This window comes from Tupaia chinensis, unplaced genomic scaffold (assembly GCF_000334495.1).
Source record: "Tupaia chinensis unplaced genomic scaffold, TupChi_1.0 Scaffold000381_1, whole genome shotgun sequence".
In the NCBI taxonomy this organism is placed as follows: Eukaryota; Metazoa; Chordata; class Mammalia; order Scandentia; family Tupaiidae; genus Tupaia; species Tupaia belangeri.
This window is the reverse complement of record NW_006159883.1, coordinates 3,982,779-4,002,508: the sequence shown is the minus strand read 5'-3', so window position 1 is coordinate 4,002,508 and position 19,730 is coordinate 3,982,779. Positions and strand designations below refer to the sequence as shown.

The 19,730-nt window shown below is 37.4% G+C and overlaps 1 protein-coding gene across 1 annotated transcript in view; it reads right to left on the bottom strand.

Annotated features, from left to right (window-relative positions):
• Window positions 1-19,393, bottom strand: part of LOC102487844 (sodium channel protein type 1 subunit alpha) — a 158,359-nt gene extending 138,966 nt beyond the window's left edge. The window contains exon 1 of the mRNA XM_027773849.1: window positions 19,233-19,393. The gene's annotated coding sequence lies outside the window, so the exon portion shown is untranslated. The remainder of the gene's footprint in view (window positions 1-19,232) is intronic.
• Between the last annotated feature and the right edge of the window lie 337 nt (window positions 19,394-19,730).

Sequence of the window (19,730 nt, the reverse complement as noted above, 5' to 3'; positions counted from 1 at the left end):
ACAGGGAGGATGGTCACGCCGCAATCCCTTCTCCTCCATTCTCTCGGGATCTTGGGCACGCACGCACACACGCCCGGCGTGAGTTTTAAGCCACCGGGTCTGGGACGCGAACCGATGTTGACTACGTGGGAGTCCAGCAACACAGCCATTATGCTAACTGCTGGTTCCAAAGAAGAATGAACTTTTGCTCAATCCTTTCCCTCTCCCATTATGTCTAGATCCCCCCTACGTTATCTTTATTCCCAAATGTAACCTTCTTCCTTTGGGCAACAGTCTTTGCCTCCAATCCTGCTTAAAGGGAGCCTCCTTCCTCAGAGGAGGATGTATAATAATTTTTTTTCCTTCTTTATAACTCTTGCTTTGCAGTTGTTCTTTTTCACTTGACAAGGGTTACCACCAGGCCTGAAAATAGAATGAGGCTCTGGCAATGGAATTTAAAAGACACACTTAAGAAACAGTTACATGAATCACAGACCTCAAATATCTTAAAACTTCTGTAAACATAGACATACTTCATTAAAACTCTTTATATTGGGACTAGGAGGTGACATAATGGTTACCTCACTGGACTTCCATGTAGTCAACTTCCATGGAGTTGAGGCTTGGACCTGGCATCTTAATACTCACACTGGGCATGTGTGTGTGTGTGTGTGTGTGTGTGTGTGTGTGTGCATCCAAAATCCAAAGGAGAGACTAAAGGAGAAGGGATTGTGGCATGGCCATCCCCTCTGGGGAGTAGTGAGTTCTTATTTTCTGTTTCTCTGGCAAGCACATGCACCCTATATTAAAAAAAAAAAAAACTCTCTAAATAAATAAATATTTTTAAAAACTCTTTATATTAAAATAATCACTAAACATATGATTATATAAAAATTTTTTACATCTACCTCATTTGGTTTATTTAGTCAAAATTAAAATCCTTTATGAAATCTATTATATACATAACTTGATAGTAAATAAAGCATTTGAATTGTAAATAAAATCAACCATACTTTATTTGGTCATAAAGTTCTAATTCTTAGTTCTTGAATGCTAGATCATATCCAATATTCAGTAGTGAAAAAGCCATCTTCCCTGAAGCTGAGAGAGATGTATATCACAACTATTCAAATCTTTTTCAGGGATAGCATCAGGAAATTAAGCCTTTACCACTATAAGATGAAGAGTTAAAAAGTTAGTAATATTGGCTGAGCAAAAGTATTTGTAGCAATAGGTGCTAGTCTGGGATAAAAATCAGGAGACGGAATCCATAAGCTAATTTAAATAAAGAAAGTTTAATATGAAGAACTATTGTGTGATAGGAGACTGACTACATGGCTGTAAGAAGACTAGAAAGAGTGGCCTAGAGCTGAGCTCCTCGGGCCCTGTGGCTGGGGAAGACCATCAGATGTCGTAATACGGATATATTGCTAGTGAACCAGACAGTAGGATCAAGTAAAATCAAATTGCAGCATTAAGAACTAGGAAGAGTGGCCCCTTCCTTCTAATGTGTCTCTTCAGTGCCCTTTACAGACGAAACTTAACATGATGCTAAAGGTAAAGGACACATGCTTTAAAGTGCCCAGTCTACTACAGCTACTTAGGTACCCAGGTGTGAATTTGGAGCCGAGAGGCAACAAATCAGTCACTGGCATGCCTTGTACAATTACTATAATTATTCAAAATGATCTTTATCACATATCATACTTCTTAATAGCTATAACTTCTATTCATCAGATATTGGTCATAGTTTGTCAAGTCTCTTTATGTTTATAGGACAATGCAGAGCCAAATTTGCTGTCATATAGACTGTCAATCCCTTCATCTCATGACTGTTCTCCAAAAGAAGTAGGAAATCATCTTTAATTCTCATGCACATTTATCTGTGTCTCTCATGTTTGTGGCTGACTTCTACTTCCCATTTTATTTACTTCTGACTATGTCTCATTTTCTGTTTTAAGCCATAAGCACCTTGGGAACAACATTCATCTTTTCATTCTTCACTATACCATGCAAAGTGCTCTACTCAGAAAAGACATGTGATCAATAGTTGCTCAATTAACAAAATATTTGGAAAAACAATGCTTCCCAAGAGTGAGAGTTACGTAGTGTGATAATTCAAAATTCAATAGCTAAACAAAAATCCAAAGCTAAAATACAGGTGACTTTCCTAGAAAGTCTCAATTTTAAAGTGACCAAATAGTTCTCTTATTATTTAGACATCTGATATATAAAGAAGCAAATTGCTATTATTCTGATTTATTCTTGAGTAAATACAAAGAGAATACAAATGTGATAACATTTTTTTATCAGTTCAACCTTCAATTAATAGCTAATAAGATATTGATCTTTTTTTTTTTTTTAAGTTTTACCATAGAGGGTGTGCATTTGTAGGAGAGACAGAGACAGAGAGAGGAAATGTGAAAAATCACCCACAGTGGAGAAGGCCACACTGCAATCCCTTCACCTCCATTCTCCTCCTGGGATCTTGGGCATGCATGCACACATACCTGGTGTGTTTCAAGCTGCCAGAGCTTGGAATCAAACTGTGGTCGACCATGTGGAAGTACAGTGCCTTAATCACCACACCACCTGTTGACCCTCATCATTTGATTTTTAATAAAAGTGCCTAAATAGTTCAATCAGAAGAGAATAATTTCTCCAATAACTGGTGCTGGAAAAACTAGATATCCATATACAAAAGAAAGGACCCATGCATAACAACATACGAAAATTAGTTCAAAGTTGGTTATATAACTAAATGCAAATACTAAACTATATACTTTAAAAAAAAAACTATCAATAATTTTACACACTCTTTTGTGAAGTAATGATTTCTTAGCTAATACCTAAAGCATAAATGATCAAAGAAATTATAGAAGGACTATCAGATGGCATAAAGGTTGCATTGTTAGACTTCCACATGGCTGACTGTGGTTCAAGTCTTGGACCTGTCAGCTTGAAACTTATGCCAGGCATATGTGCATGGTTCTGCAATATCCCAAGAGGAGAAGGGAAGAGGAGAAGGCATTGTAGCATGGCCATACTCCCAGGGGGTGTGTGATTTTTTCACTTTCAGTCTCTCTATCAAGAGGAGAAGGGAAGAGGAGAAGGCATTGTAGCATGGCCATACTCCCAGGGGGTGTGTGATTTTTTCACTTTCAGTCTCTCTATCTCTGTCTCTCTGGCCAGCACACATACTCTATAGCAAAAATCTCTCAAAAACAAAAAAAGAAAGGAGGAAAGAAAGAAAGAAAGAAAGAAAGAAAGAAAGAAAGAAAGAAAGAAAGGAAGGAAGAAAGAAAGGAGGAAAGAAAGAAAGAAAGAAAGAAAGAAAGAAAGAAAGAAAGAAAGAAAGAAAGAAAGAAAGAAAGGAAGGAAGAAAGAGAATTTATAATGGACTTCATTAATTATAACGTGTACTTTGGGGCCAGCAGGTGGTGTGGAGGTTCAGGTGGCTTAAACCCACATGGTTGATAGGCGGTTTGAGTTTCAGACCTGGAGGCTTGAAAAACACACTACGTGTGTGGGTGTGCATATTCTAAATCTCAAGAAGAGAATAGAGGAAAAAGGACTGTGACATGACCATCTTCCTTAGGAGATGGTATCTCACTTTCTCTCTCTGTCAGTCTCTCGCTAGGAAGAGACAGTAAACTGAAAAAAAAAAAAAGATCATATCAATAGATACAGAAAAAGCATTAGATAAAATACAACATCCCTCATGACTAAGACTCTAAGCAAACCTGGCATAGAAGGGACATTTGTCAATACAATGCAAGTCATATATGACAAACCCATTGCTAACATCAAACTGAATGGGGACAAGCTTAAATCTTTTCCACTAAAAACTGGAACAAGACAAAGCTGCCCTCTTTCTCTATTCCTTTTCAATATAGTACTGGAAGTTCTAGCCAATACAATTAGACTATAGAATAAAATAAAAGGCATTTGAATGGGGAAAAAAGAAGTGAAATTATCTATGCTTGCAGAGGACAAGACTATATACATTAAAAACCCAAAATAATTCATAATAAAATTTCTGGAAGTGATACATTAAGACAGTAAAGTGCCAGTATGCAAAATCACCATACTGGAATTTATAGCTTTTCTATACACCAACAATGAACAGACTGAGGTAGAACTGAAGAAAGCAATAACATTTACAGTAGTAACAAAAAATATAAGACAACCTAGGTACGAACCTAACCAAAGAAGTCAAAGACCTCTACAAGGAAAACTGAAAAACTAAAAAAAAGAAATGGAAAATGATACAAAAACAAAAGTGGAAAGACATCTCGTGCTTCTGAATTGGAAGAATTAAAGTAATCAAAATGTCTATTCAACCCAAAATGATTTACAAATTCAATGCAATCCTAGTCAAATTACCAGAGATGTTCTTCACAGAATTAGGAAGAACAATTATAAAATTTGTCTGGAATCACAAAAGGCCCTGAATTACCAAAGCAATATTATGCAAAAGAATAATGTAGAAAGCAACTCACTCCATGACCCCAAAATACATTACAAACCTGTGATCATCAAAACAGCATGGTACTGGCATAAAAACAGGTGTGTATACCAATAGAACAGAATAGAGACCCCATATATAAACCCCAAAACATACAACCAATTGATTTTTGACAAAGGGCACAAGACATCAGTGGAGAAAGAAAATCTGTTCATTAAATGATGCTGGAAAAACTGGATAACCATCTGCAGAAAAATGAAACTGGACCGTATTTCTCACCATTAACAAAAATCAACTCAGAATGAATCATGAATCTCAACATAAAACATCAAATTATGAAATTACTGGTGGAAAACACAGCTGAAACTCTTGAAGCCATCAAAGTAGGCAAAGACTTCTTAAATAAGACCCTCAAAGCACAGATAATACTCCTCAAAATAAATAAGTAGGATCACATCAGATTAATGCTTCTACACAGAAAAAGAACCATAATTAGAGTAAGGAGATATCTACAAATGTGCCACAGATAAGAACAGACAACCAGAAAATATAGGGAGCTCAGGTAGCATACTTGCAAAAAAGTAACCAATCCAGTCAAAAGATGGGCAAGTGAACTGACTAGACAACACTCCAAGGAAGCCGTACAAATGACTAAAATGCATATAAAAAATATTCAACACATCTTATCATAAGGAAGATTCAAATCAAAACCACAATGAAATACCACCTAACCCTAGTCAAAATGACTGAGATTGAAAAACAAAAAATGGTCAATGCTGGCAAAGCTGCGGTGAAAAGATAACTCTCCTACACTGTTGGAGAGAATGTAAATTAGTACCAACATTGTGGAGAACAACATGAAAATACTACAAATAGAACTAGCACATGATCCAGGAATTCTACTCCTGGTATCTACCCAAAATATAAGAAGACATGCACACAGTCAGAAAATCAGTTGCACATTCCTGTTTATTGTGGCATTATTCTCAATTGCTAAGACTTGGAATCAACCCAAAGTCCAAGAACAGATGAATGGAGAGGAACAGTATGGTACATATACACTGTAGAATACTATTCAGCCATAAAAAATAAATAAGTAAATAAATGAGACACTGGCATTTGATAGAAAGTGGATGAACATGAAAGATTTAATGTTAAATGAAGCAAGTGAAACTATGAAAGAGAGGTATTTAGGTATTTAATAGATATCAATTATCTGCATTCTATGGCAGGAACTGTAAGATTGAAAGGTATAAGCATGGAAAGCAACTATGGATACTAGAGACAGTGGGGGAGGTGGGTGGGAAATAAGGGGGTGTGAAGGAGGATATCAAAGGGTGAAAAAATATATTTAGCAGAAACAAAAATAGAAAATTATTTCTTGAGGATAATAGGAATGATAATATTTTGGGACTTATATATAGTGTTTAGTGCATTCTTGCTAGGAAAACAATTTTGTATGGTGTAAAGATGTATAATGATTAAATAAAAAATAAGAAAATGAAGAAAAGATATGTAAAAATAAAATAGAAAATAAAATTGTAATTCAAAAGACAACATAAGGTGAGGAAAACCTATGAAATCAGAGAAAATATTTGCAAATAATATATATAAAGGATTATATCAGAAACATATAATTGAAAGAATTTTTGTTTTAAATTTTTTCTATTTTCTTATTTATAGTATCAATATATTTCATAACTAAAAAAAGATTTGTATAATTTTTTTGAAAATTACACTTAAGCGAAGACCAATGTGTGTTTTACAATGAAAGATGAAGTGAAATTTTTCAAATATTTAATCAAATTATGAAAGTAAAGATATGATTATTTTAAAAATTCAGAATTACTTTGAAAAGTAGTATTTAGTCCTAGAGTACATGACATATGACAGGATTTGGAATTTGTGTAATAAATGATTTATTTAAGTTTTTCTATACTTCTTAACTATTTTTTTATAAAAGTAGGATATGTAAAAATATTTTTCAACCTATCGACCTGTCCAATATTAAAGCTTGCTCTAAAAAAAATTTTGTTTTGCTTCATGTTCACTTAACAAACTTCTATTGAGTATTTATGTACCCCAATCTGAATTAGGCAGTAATTATGATGATCTATAGTCATCTCAGACAATAGTATGGACTACATTGCAAAAAAGTTACAGTATCACAGAGGGAGACATAAAAATGAGCACAATAAAGTGTAAATGGTGTTATGATAGAGGTCTGTATTGACCAGAAGCACAAAACAAAATGGAAATGAATCATATTTGGGATCACAGATTTTTTTTTTTTTTTTGGAGAGGTTTTTGCTATAGGGTACATGCGCTCGCCAGAAAGACAGAGACAGAGAGACAGAAAGCGAGAAATCACTCCCTGGGGGCACGCACGCACATGCGCCCGGTGTGAGTTTGAGCCACCGGGTCCAGGATTCAAACCACCGTTGGCTACATGGGAGTCCAGCGACACAGCCATTATGCTAACTGCTGGTCCCGATCACGGCTTTTCAGTAGAAAAAGACAGTAGCAATGGTATAAAAACAGAGTTTCTCATGTCTACAAAAAGGCCATTAGTTCTGCAGGACTAATGGTAGAGTATTTAGGCTATAGGGTAAAGAGAGAAACTAGACAGCTCATGGATGACAGTCATTCTAAAGAATTAGTCTCTTACCACAGGATGTAGCTTACAGTTTTCAGCAGTGGATATTTGATGTGCACATTAGAAAGGTCATTGGTAGCTGTGTGAAAGACAGATTCTGATGGAGGTTCAGAATAGGAGAGTGATTTGGAAAAGACCAACATAAAATTCTTACACTGGTTTAGGGGAGAGAAGATGAAAGTGCAAAAAGAATACTAGAGCATTTATATTTTCTAATCCTGATTTGCTCTGCAATAATTTTCACTTATTTTTAATAGAACTTCCTAAACTAAATGGGTGATTATTTGCAGCTCATACTATAGTAACAAAAACTTAACTAGCATGTATAAAGTGACAAATATTTTTTCTATACAGTGTAACTTAAAGAGACTCAATTACTGGGACCAGCAGTTGGCGTTAGGCTATGTCTCTGGATTCCCATGTAGTCAACCACAGTTCGCATCCCGGACCCGGTGACTTAAACTCATGCCAGGTGTGCGTGCATGTGTACCCAAGATCCCGAGAGGAGAATGGAGGAAAATGAATTGTGGCATGGCCATCCCCCTTTGGGATGATTTTTTACTTTCTGTCTCTCTGTCTCTCTCAGTCTTTCTGGTGAGTGTACATACCTTATAGCAAAAACTTCTCCAAAAAAAGAAAAAAAGAGAGACTTAATTACTTAGAATAATTTTAACTAATACATATCTATTACAGTGCAACACACATAAAAGTACCCTAGAATTTGATGAATTATCAAATTTATCCTTGTATAAATGTAAAGTTTTGGTATCAGGACTCCTTTACATTGTTAATATTATTGAGGAAACCAAAAAGCTTTTCTTTATATGGTTTAAATTTACTGCCATTTTTCATATTAGAAATTAAAACAGAGAAGTCATGAAAAAATTTAAAAAACTTAAAAATAGCTGTCATAAGTCATGTTAACAAAGTATATTTTAAGTGAATATAATTATATTTCTAAAAGAAAACATCTGAGATGAATGTCATTATTTTATAAATTTGAAAAACTCTAGTAAGTTAGTTTAATACCTCGATTCTTAAATCTATTTCTACATTCAATTTGCAATTAAATTTGGAGGATGAATACAAAAAAATCTGGCTTCCCATTGATAGGTATTTGGAATACTTTAATAGCCTTTTCACATAATTGCAAATATTCTTCTTGATAGTCTACTGAATGTTGGTAAGTGGAATTTGAAATTATATCAACAAACTTTCTGTGCTCTATTACACTAAGTAAAATCCACTGGCTTTTCTTAACACTTCAAGTACATTTATTATCCATCAATGATTTTGAGTCATCATGCACCATCCATTTATAAAATATTGATTTACTGAGTTATGTAGGTCTTCAAAATTTTTAAACATATTATTATCCACTATTAATACCACCTCTAATCAAATAAAAAATTCCTTGATTTTTGAGAAGCTATTGAATGCATAGTGGCAGATATAAGATTCCCAAAATTCTGATTTTCTTTTAAAAGATAAAATTTTGTCATTGGAAGCAAATTTGTTATTTTTCTTTAAATGATAGGATCATTTTACTCCTTTCAATAACTGTCTTCTCTTTTTTTTTTGCTATAGGGCGTGTGCACTCGCCAGACAGACAGAGACAGACAGAGAGACAGAAAGCGAGAAATCGTCCCCCAGGGGGGAAGGCCGCGCCACAGTCCCTTCTCCTCCTCTTGGGATCTTGGACACGCATGCATATGCGTCCGGTGTGAGTTTAAGCCTCCGGGTCCGGGACTCAAACCGTGGTCGACTACGTGGGAATCCAGTGACATAGCCATTACGCCAACTGCTGGTCCCAATAACTGTCTTCTCAATACCTAGGTGTGAATAATCATGACTGGTCTATCAATAATTCTTTCCAGTAAAAATGGTATCCCATGGAAATGCGGCTAGTTCAGCTCATTACTTAAACAATGGAACAAGTGTTTTCTCTTGAAACAATCATCCTCATACTTTGGCAGTTGGCAGATTGTCTTTATGTGTACTTTCCATTTCAACACACAGAATATTAAAAATATGTGTACTTGCGAGTATAGGAAAAAATCAATAAAAAATTTTTGAGAGGTTTTTGCTATAGAGTGTGTGCGCTCGCCAGAGAGATAGAAAGAGACAGAGAGACAGAAAGTGAGAAATCACCCCCCAAGGGGATGGCCACGCCGTAATCCCTTCTCTTTCATTCTCCTCTTGGGATCTTGGGCATGCATGCACACGCGCCCAGAGTGCATTTAAGCCACCAGGTCCAGGACTTCAACCGCGGTTGACTACATGGGAGTCCAGTGACATAGCCATTATGCTAACCGCTGGTCCCAAAAATCAAATTATTTTTTACTGCTTAATCAAAGGTATTTCTTTAGTGCAACTGGCTATTAATCAATTAATCTATTTGTTTATTCATTTATTTTTACTGACATTGAATGACAGTGAAGAACACAAAGATTGCTAGGATATTTTGGTGTCACTGTCTGGGTAAGTGTTAAGGCTGAGTTTTAATTATTGTTCTTTCATCATAAGTAAAAATATCAATACAGTGAAAAGGGCAAATAATGTTTTTGTATCGTTATGAAAATAGTTTTGACCTTATATACCCCTAAAAGTTCTCAAGAGAATTGAAGGGAATCCATGGACCACATTTTGGCAATAACTGCTAAAATCACATTGACATTTTTCTATTTTTTAAATTAGATTCTATATACATCAAAGACTATGGCTGTTTTGAGAACAGAACTGTGAAAATATTTTTACATAACCCACTGAGTAGAGGGAGGGCTAGAAATGAAAAGAAAATATAAAAATAGAAAAATGAAATGCCCAGAAATTTTAAAAATGGGGTATAAGAAAGAGTAAAATAAAGTTCTACCACAAAGAAGAAAGCTGGGATTGTTCTTGTTATTCCATGGAGTTTCATGAAGACCAGCCTCCTCTTTTCTTTTTCTTTGCTTACTGATTTCTATTTAGCTGCTTCTTAACTGGGTTCAGACTTGCGTTTTTGGAATTTCTTCAAAAGGCACTATTGCTTTCATTTGTACAGGTTGATCTATATCCCTCTAAATGCCTTCAATATTGGTATAAATTATTACAGACTGTTCCAATCACCTGAAACCTGAAACGCCAAGCCAGGTGGCAGTGAAATTATGGTATCCTAGACCTGAAACCAGGCTGTTGTCTCTGGTTTTGTACCAACATCCTGATATACATAGCCCAAAATACCACTTGCCTTTTTAAATGGCATATCACATTCCCGGGTAATATCAAAACTGCTGCCTGGTAGTATTTGACAAGTCTCAAAGTAACTCTTTCCAGGATTTTCAAATTCACTGAATTTCTTAGATTAAAATATTTATGTGATAGAATTCTCAGTTTCTTCTCCTCTATGAATACATAATTGGAAACTCTGAGCTCTGGTTTCTTTTTTATTCAGTTTTTAAGCTTTTTAAATTATTAATATTTACTTAAAATAGTCTAGATACTATTATCTAAGACATGTCATTAATGATCTATTTTTTCATGTAAATTCCTCCTCCTATCCCCTCAACACAAATAATTTCACATTTTCAAATGCAGTATCTCCTAGTATTGCTCTCCCCCGCCACCTCTAGTTCAGTTGTATATACTGCCTATAACTAGATTTTGCCAGTTTAATGAGTTTGATTCTAATTAATTAAAAAATCTGTGCGGGACCAGCAGTTAGCATAATGGCTATGTTGCTGGACTCACACATAGTCAACTGCAGTTCGCGTCCCGGACCCGGTGGCTTAGAACCCATGCCGGGCATGTGTGCGTGCGTGCCCAAGATCCTGAGAGGAGAATGGAGGAGAAAGGACTGAGGTGTGGCCATCCCCCTGGGGGGGAGGTGATTTCTCGCTTTCTGTCTTTCTGTCTCTCTCTGTCTGTTAGCAAAAAAAAAAAAAAAAAAAAAAACCTCTAAAAAAATTAAAAAAAAAATTGTGCACTTATTGTGTCTTTATTTACAGGTGCTTTTTGCTTCCTTATTTTTTTTTTTTTTTAATATTCTTGATCTTTCCCTTTTTTGAGGGAGAGGTTTTTTCTATAGGGTATATGCACTCGCCAGAGAGAGACAGAGAGACAGAAAGCAAGAAATCAACCCCCAGGGGGGATGGCCATGACACAATCCCTTCTCCTCCATTCTCCTCTCGGGATCTTGGGCACACACACATACACACGCGCCCTGTGGAGTTTAAGCCACGGATTCTGGGACTTGATCTGCAGTTGACTACACGGGAGTCCAGTGACACCAGCTGGTGGTCCCAGTATTCTTGATCTTTTAATGTGAGGTAAATTTTTATATAACAATTTATTGCAAATTATAGCTATTCTATTGAGATAATTTCTTTAAATTTTGCTAAATTCCAAAGGAAGAAATTGGGCTATCAATTAACGCAACTTTCAGAATACTTTATATTTCAAATATAATTTTATACTAGACCTCTTCCCAAAGCTTTTCTACTGCTATAAAAATTTTCAAAATGCTATACTTTAATTATAGGTTTGTGGCTTAATTTTTTAATAGTCCAGGAGACATAATACTCGAAGATCCGATTGTTTCCTTAATGACTTCACTGAATTGACTGTTCTAATTAGATACAGTGGCTATCATTGTACAAAATATTAATAGATATACCCAATTTCATTTGGAAAATAATGTACACAAACCTTTATTCTGATTTTTAAAGTAACACATGCTTAGTGTGGAGGTTTTTTTTTTTTTTCCCCAAAACTCCAGTCTTCGAAAAGTACCTTATTAATAGTGATAATTTTGTTGTAAAAATTATAGTACTTATTTTATCATATTTATTTTTATATACCTTCTTTGTTGCTTTACTTAATGAACAGGTATTACTTATGCTATAGAAAAAAAGATGTGTATTCTATTTTTAAAAAAGAAACTAGAGAGGCTAGCAGGTGGCATGGTGATTAGGGACACTGGACTCCCACATGGTCAACTGTGGTTGGCCCACACTAGACCAGGTGGCTTGCTTTCTCCCTTTCTCTCTCTCCTTTTCTCACTCTCACACTCTGGTCAAATTAAAATTTAAAAAAAAAATTAAATAAAAAATAATTCTTTAGAAAAAGACACTAGAGGGAACCAGCAGTTAGCGTAATGGCTATGTTGCTGGACTCCCACGTAGTCGACCACAGTTTGTGTCCCGGACCCGGTGGCTTAAAACTCAAGCCAGGTGCATGTGCGTGCGTGCCCAAGATCCCAAGAGGAGAACGGAGGAGAAAGGATTGCGGCATGACCATCCCCTCTGGGGGGTGATTTCTCGCTTTCTGTCTCTATGTCTCTCCCTGTCTGTCTGGCGAGTGCACGCGCCCTATAGCAAAAATCTCTCCCCCCTAAAAAAAAGACATTAGAAATCCTAATCCCATAAAACAGAGATAACTATTTTTTTTTTCAAAATTTTCTAAGTAAAATCTGTTTTTTAATTTCCCCTCTTAACTGGGACCATAATACATATATATGTTTACATGTTACTTTTTTATGTGGCATTATATATTGAGCAGTCTTGTACAGAATTAAGTATTGGGTTGTGGGAAAAATTATGATGTATTTTTCCCGGTTGTCTATGCAAAACACTCATGACTTTTCTGAACACCCAATATTTCTTGAAACATCATGTTTAGCAGAACTATAATAAATTATTGCCTACATAGACCATGACTGATTTAACCATTCTTCTAACATCATGTATATAGGTTGCTATTTAATCATTTTAGTGGAGGGATGAAATTACTCTTACTGAGTAAGGAATACTTTGAGATTGTTAGACAAGTCAACCAACCCCTATCTAAAAGAATCTGAATCATCACCCAAACTTAACCAAACAGATGCTTACTTTCTTGAATTTTAGTGTTCCCCCTAAATTATAAAAAAAAAGAAAAAAAAAGAAAGAAAAAAAAGAAGAACCTGAGAGCAGCTGACCTGATTAATCCTAGAAAATAATAGCACTTTACAGAAACTGCCAAGAAAACCAACAACTGGCCTCCCTACTCACATAGCTTTACCTGTTCCTGTCATTTTCTAGTCTAGATTTTAGCTACTCTTCAATTCTAAACAGTGGTATCTTTATCCTTTACTTAATTATCCTTTACTTAAATTAACCTGATAAAGTTTGAGTTAGTTATTAAAACTTTGAAATTAATTATTTTTTGCATAGATTCTCCACAAATTCCTAATTTTATGTCTCCTTTCATCATGTTCTCTGAAACATATGAGCCTCAATTCTTAACATAGATAATAAATATAAACACGATAGTATAGGCGCAATAATGGAATCCTTCACCATTATTTTATTTCTCACTACTTTGTCATTCATTGTGCCTCTTTAAATACAATCCAATTAATTGCCTTTCTTTTTTTTTCTCTTGAGGTCTTTGCCTTGGGGAATGTGTACTATCAGATAAGAGACAGAGAAAAGGAAAGTAAGAAATCACCCCTCAGGGGCATGACCATGTCACAAAACCTTCTTCTCTATTCTCCTCTTGGGATTTTGGGCATGTACTCACACGCCTGATGTGATTCTCAGTCTTCCAGGTCAGAACCTGAACCACGGTTGGCCGTGTGGGAATCCAGGGCCTTAACCACAATGCCACCTTCTGGGCCTAATTGCCTTCATTATATATAACACTGCAGAGACAATTCCTTATTATCCAATGAGAGGAAAGTATGCATATTGAAGATTCTTCATTATATAACAATAATTTAACAGGAATAAAAAAAGATGTCAATTCAACCTTCTTTCTTATTATACTAGGGAAGAAATACAGTGTCCTATAGTTTAGTTTTGTTTTCAATGAACTAATGAATCAGACTTAGATAGTCATTATAAACCTAAGTATTTTTGAAATGTTGGCATGTAGGAAAGCAGATGGTTTCATGCTGGCACGTACCAATTGCACACAACCAGAGTCCTACCTGGGCGAGCCTGAAGGTAACTGAGAGTAAGGGGAAGCAAGCCATTAAAATGTGACTTTTGAAGGAATAAAAATATAACATCAAAATTTTAACACAAATAAAAATGAAAGAAAGCCTTCATGCAAGAAAGACTGATGGGGGACCAACAGTTGACATAATGGCTATGTCACTGACTCCCATGTAGTCGACCTCAGTTCGAGTCCCAGACCCAGTGGCTTAAACTCATGCCGGGCGCATGTGTGTGTGTGTCCAAGGTCCCGAGAGGAGAATGGAGGAAAAGGAATTACAGCGTGGCCGTACTCCCTGAGGGGTAATTTCTTGCTTTCTGTCTCTCTGCCTCTGTCTTTCTGGAGAGTGCACATGCCCTATACCAAAAACCTCTCCCCGCCACAAAAAAAAAAAAAAGACTAATGAGATTAGAGTTGTGTTTCACTTGTAATTGAAATAAATATAACCAATAATCTCATTCAAATAAATTTTTCTCATCAAATAGTGTCTTTTCAACATCTTTGAGCCAATTTCTCTGCATTCTAGCAACTGTAACATTTTTTTCAGAGAACTTTACAAATTTTTAAAACTTTTTTTTTTGTTTGTGAAAATGACTGGTTTAATGCTTTGCTTTATTTTTAACCTAGCAACTGGTCAACATTAAATATAAGACTTAAATCTACTTGACTTAGCTCCTTAAATTTTCTTTTCATAATGACCAAGGGCAATTAGTGCCCCATGCCCAGTTCAACATTCCACAGTTCAGGGTGGGCACCTCTATGATTCCACTTTCTTCCTTCTCTTCTACTTACAGGATGGCTCACATAGTTCCCGCCCATCTCCATATCTGTGAGGCACTTTGCCTTCGGGACTTTTGTGTTTTCTCTTTCCTCTGCTTCAAATATTCTTCCTTCACCTCATTTAGATCTCTGCTTGAAAATCACCTTCTCTGCATAGCCTGGCGGTTAAGTGAACTGGATCCCACATAGCCAACTTCACAGCAACTGGAAAAACACACCGGGTATGCGTGTGCACATACCCAAAATTCCAAAGGAAGGTGAAATAGAGAAGGGATTGAGGCATGACCATGTGCCATGAGGGTGCTTTCTCCCTCTCCCTCTCTGGCCAGTGCATATGCCCTCTGGCCAATTTCGTTTTTAAAAAATCTCCACCTTCTTTACACTGCCTTTTTTTTTTTTTTTCCCCTAAATGTCCTTCTCATTCTCACTATCTCCTTACACTGTGTTATTTTTCTCTAGAAACCTTATATTTACTTATATTTCTTTACACATGGACTTGACTACTGTCTAGCTCCTATCTGGGCTAGACTGAAAGCACCATATGGGCAGAACTCTTTTTATTTTAAAGAGATTTCTTTCTTACGGTATGTGCACACACAAGAGAGCAACAGAAACAGAGACAATAAGAGGAAAAGCAAGAAATCAACCCACTTGTGCTTTGGCCACACTATAATCTCTTCTCCTCCATTCTTCTCTCAGGATTTTGAACACACACACACACACACACACACACCTCGCATGATTTTCAAGTCACCATGTCCAAGACTGGAACCATGGTCGGCCATGTGGAAGTCCAGTGATGTAACCACTACGCCATTTGCTGGCCCCTAGCCAGAACTCTTTCAGTTTATTTATTCCATGAGTACAAAAGAAACATAATGAGAGACACGTGGAGAGACAAAGGCACAGCACCCTTGGCAGGATCTTTGTGCTGCCATTTCCAGTTTTGGACAGTCCCTGGTGGTGAGCATGTGTCTAGCATAGTCAGGGAGGTCTCCAGACACACTCCAGTAACCTCACCTGTGTCTGTCTCACAGACTGTACCACTGCACTATCATCTGACTCGAGAAATTTTTATTCACTACATTCTGGTATGAGGAATAAGAACTTGTCTCCTATAGGTTCCTGTAGGAGGCACTCCCCCTCCTTCCCCCCAACACACACACAATGAACTAATGGAGTAGATTTGGGGAATCTTGCGAATCAAAGTATTTTTGAAATGTTGGCACGTAAGAAAGGAAGTGAGTTACAGCTGGAATGTGATGATCGCACACAAGTCCTGACTATCTGCTGTAGCCTGTGGCTCTACCATCGCATACACCAGAACACAGGATGCCCCGTCAGACCCAGGCCACATGGCTTTATTCAGTAAGGTAGAACCACAAGGCAAGTTCACCTCACCTGAATTCCTCATCTGCAAAACGGTAACTAACAACATTTTCTATCTAGTAGAAGTAAAGTATTATTAAAGTATTATTTGTCACGTATGGCTTAGAAAAGTGCTAACAGCGATTAAGTGCCATCAATCTTTGTTAATTAAAATAATTAATAAGTAAGAATCTAAAAACATAGATAAAAGAAAAAATTGGAAAAGCATTATCTTGGGCAGTTTTGGGATATTTGGCTTATTTTTTACTCTCTGATTACAATTGGACTGAGAATAAATCTTTTGCCCTCCCTACCCTAAACCAGTGTAATGTAAATTGAACTGTGAAACATGCTTAATTGACTACTCAGAATTTTAAAGGAAAGTAATTAGTTCACAGAGCACAACCCCATTGGCCCGAGGGTAACCTATAGGACTTCCAATTGCTGATACTCTCTCTTTGTTCTCACCCTACCCCTGAGTTGAGTTCTGGTCCACTCTGCCTCTTTCAAGGTAACTGGGAAGGATCCAGCCTTGCACTCCTAAAGTACAGACAGGAAGTGATGAGTTTCGTTTCTCTAGCTACCCAGGAAGAAAATAAGACTCTTCTACGGGCCCACAGGATACATTTTGGAGGGAGGTTTCTCATGTAATGCTTATAAAACATAAAGACCTGTGATCTACCTGGTCTGTGACATCCTGGAGATAACTTGAACAAGCCCCAGATTTCCCCTTCCTAGCCAGCAGTACTCAGATAGGTGCCCTTATGTTTTCTTTGTCTGACTCTCTGGGTTTCCTGATGGTGCCCTCTTAGCCAGAGCTGGAATGTTTCTTACTGGACCCCTCTGAGATTCCTGAGTTTTCATCCCTTTGGTGGTGATGTAAGAGTTTACTTCAGGCCTTCAGCCTGTCGGTTTGCCCTGGTATCTCTGGTTGGTAAGGCCGGATCCTGGTTAAGCTCCCCTGTGCCTTCTTGGATGCTGTATAATTAATTAGGCTTCCAATTGTTCCTTTCTCTCCTCCCCCATAGATGGAGAAGCCCTTTCTGCCATGTCTTAAAGGGAAATTGTCGTCATAAATGAGTCTCTAGACAGCAAATTTCCCAGCAAGAGAGGGCCGTGCAGACAGAGGTTTCATTATTGGCAGCAAATTCCAATGTATTATTATTATTTTACCAATATGAGCACCTAGGTGCTCTGACTTTCTTAATAGATATTTTTAAAGAAACCAAACAGATGAAAAAAATGTGCAAGGAGAAAGAAAAAGAAAAAGCCACACCAATGAGCGGCAGTGAGTATAATGAAAACTAATTCCATTGCTGGGTTCATGGGATATAACCAGCCACTTGTGCTCTGTTCTAGTGGTTTATAATGTTACCTCACCCTCGCCACAAAACTGTTTTCCCGTAAATCTCTGTGGCCATCCATCCCTGTCTACACATTATGTTCCTAAAATAGACACCATCTAAAAATCTCTTCAAGGAGCTTTGGGGAGGAAGGCCTAAAATGCAACACTCCTCCTAGAAAAGAAATGCAATCCTTAACAGCAATTATGAAGTGACAGCCGCAGAAGAGTTTTAAAGGAGTTTTCCACTGCAGTTAATCTGCTTCTGAAATGCACAGCTGAGAGGAGGAACGTGTCAGACGCCCGCCTGTGGACGTGGACGTGCAGAAGCTCCAAGTTGCATCACCCTGGCGTGCCAGGTATTGCAGCAAATAGGAAAGGTAGCACCCTGTGCTCTGGGCAGGAGGAACTAAGGCAGGAATCATCAGCCTCAGCATGGAATTTTCCTATTTCTGTTTGACATCACTCTCTTGGTATGATTTAAAGTGCTTTTTGAAGAAAAATGTTCTGTTACTATACCAGGACATCAGAAATACCATGTGAACTGGCAAATCCATAGAAAAAGAAGCCAAAAAAGGGAAGCCCAAAAGGCCGTGATAGCAACACCCTTCGGCAGTTTGCAAGTTTGCCACTGCATCTCAGAAATATTTAGTCACATGCACATGTGTACAGAAGCGTACCCTGCCCTGGCTTCATTGTTTCATCGGACACATGACAAAGCTTCAACCCACCACTCAATTCGGACTGCTCTGTTGAAGAAGTGACAATCCCCAGTGAGTAACTGGAGGGAACAAAACGATATAGAAGTAAAAACGGCAAGGGGGGGAAGGTCTTTAAACACATACCTCAAACAGGTAGGAGAGAGGGAATCCATGATTACAAAGATGTTTGAAAAAAGCCGCCCATCCACTCAGAAATATTTTTCGTTTTGTTTGAAAAGGCAAGAAGATTCACACTGGGAAACTAGCAGCATCCGCAGTATCATTGCTGATTGTGACCTCTGTCTAATTAAAAGTAAGTCGGTCTTTCCTATTTGCCACTGCATGAGAAAAGGGATTCTTTGCCACTTCCCTCAAGCTCCTTATTTAGTGTGTCTCAGTAGGAGTTACTGAGAACAAAAATCATTGTCCCCTCCTCACCCTAGACAGGAGGCATTTTTCCCAAAGCCCAGGCTCTACCAGAGAAAGCTGAATACCTCCGCAATGCTAGCGGCAGCAGTCCGGCTGCCTCCTTCCTTCCTGTGGAGTTAAAACTGAGATCTAATTTTTGCTCCATCCTTAGGAACAATATGACCTCTATTCACAGCCAGCTAGTCCACTTCCAAAGCATCAGCAAAGAGGGGGCTTCAAAAGGAGACTTTGAATAGGATAAAGGAAAGCAAAGCAAGGACTGGCCAGATTCCAAGCTATTGATATTTAAAGCCAAAGAATCTCTTCTTGTCTCAGAATGCTGAACTGAAAAACAAACCTGATTTCAGTTGTGAAAGGTTCAGAGAGGAGGGAGGAGGGGGAGGGGAGGAGTAAGGGAGGAGGGGAGAGGGAGGAGGGGGACAGTTGTTCCGAATTCACAGACAAAAATGGACTTCCTGCTCTGCTCAAACTGTATTTCCATGAGCTCTTTTCCCAAAGAAATAAAGGGAATGAATATGCCTAAAATCACAGTGAAGCAATTAGATGACTTACCTGATGAAAAGGAAAATTACCCATCTGCAGTAAGAAACAGCATCTCCCAAAGACAGGATGATAACAATGTGCCTTCAGTTGCAATTGTTCAGATTCTTTCTTGCAAAAGGTTGAGCAAGTATTTACAAGGGCTGCAGTCTCACTGGGGCAGAACACACACACATAAACACACACACACGCACATATACACACATGCACCAGAGACCTCTGCAGTATCCTCTCGGCTTCATCCTCGCCTCACTCTATGGTACCTAATACAAATCAGCAAATAGCTTTTTTAAAAAAAAAAAAAAAAAAAAAAAAAAAAGTCGAGACAGCACCTTACATTACATCGCCATCTAGTGGCCAAATATTAAATACTTTCTGCCATTCTGGATTTGTGTGTTCTTTTCCAACTTCTTTTCTCGCTGTCTCCTTTCTTTCTTTTTTTCTTTCTACTTTTTTTTTTATGCGAAAGATACTTGCTATAGAGTGCCTGTGCTCACCAGAGAGACAGAC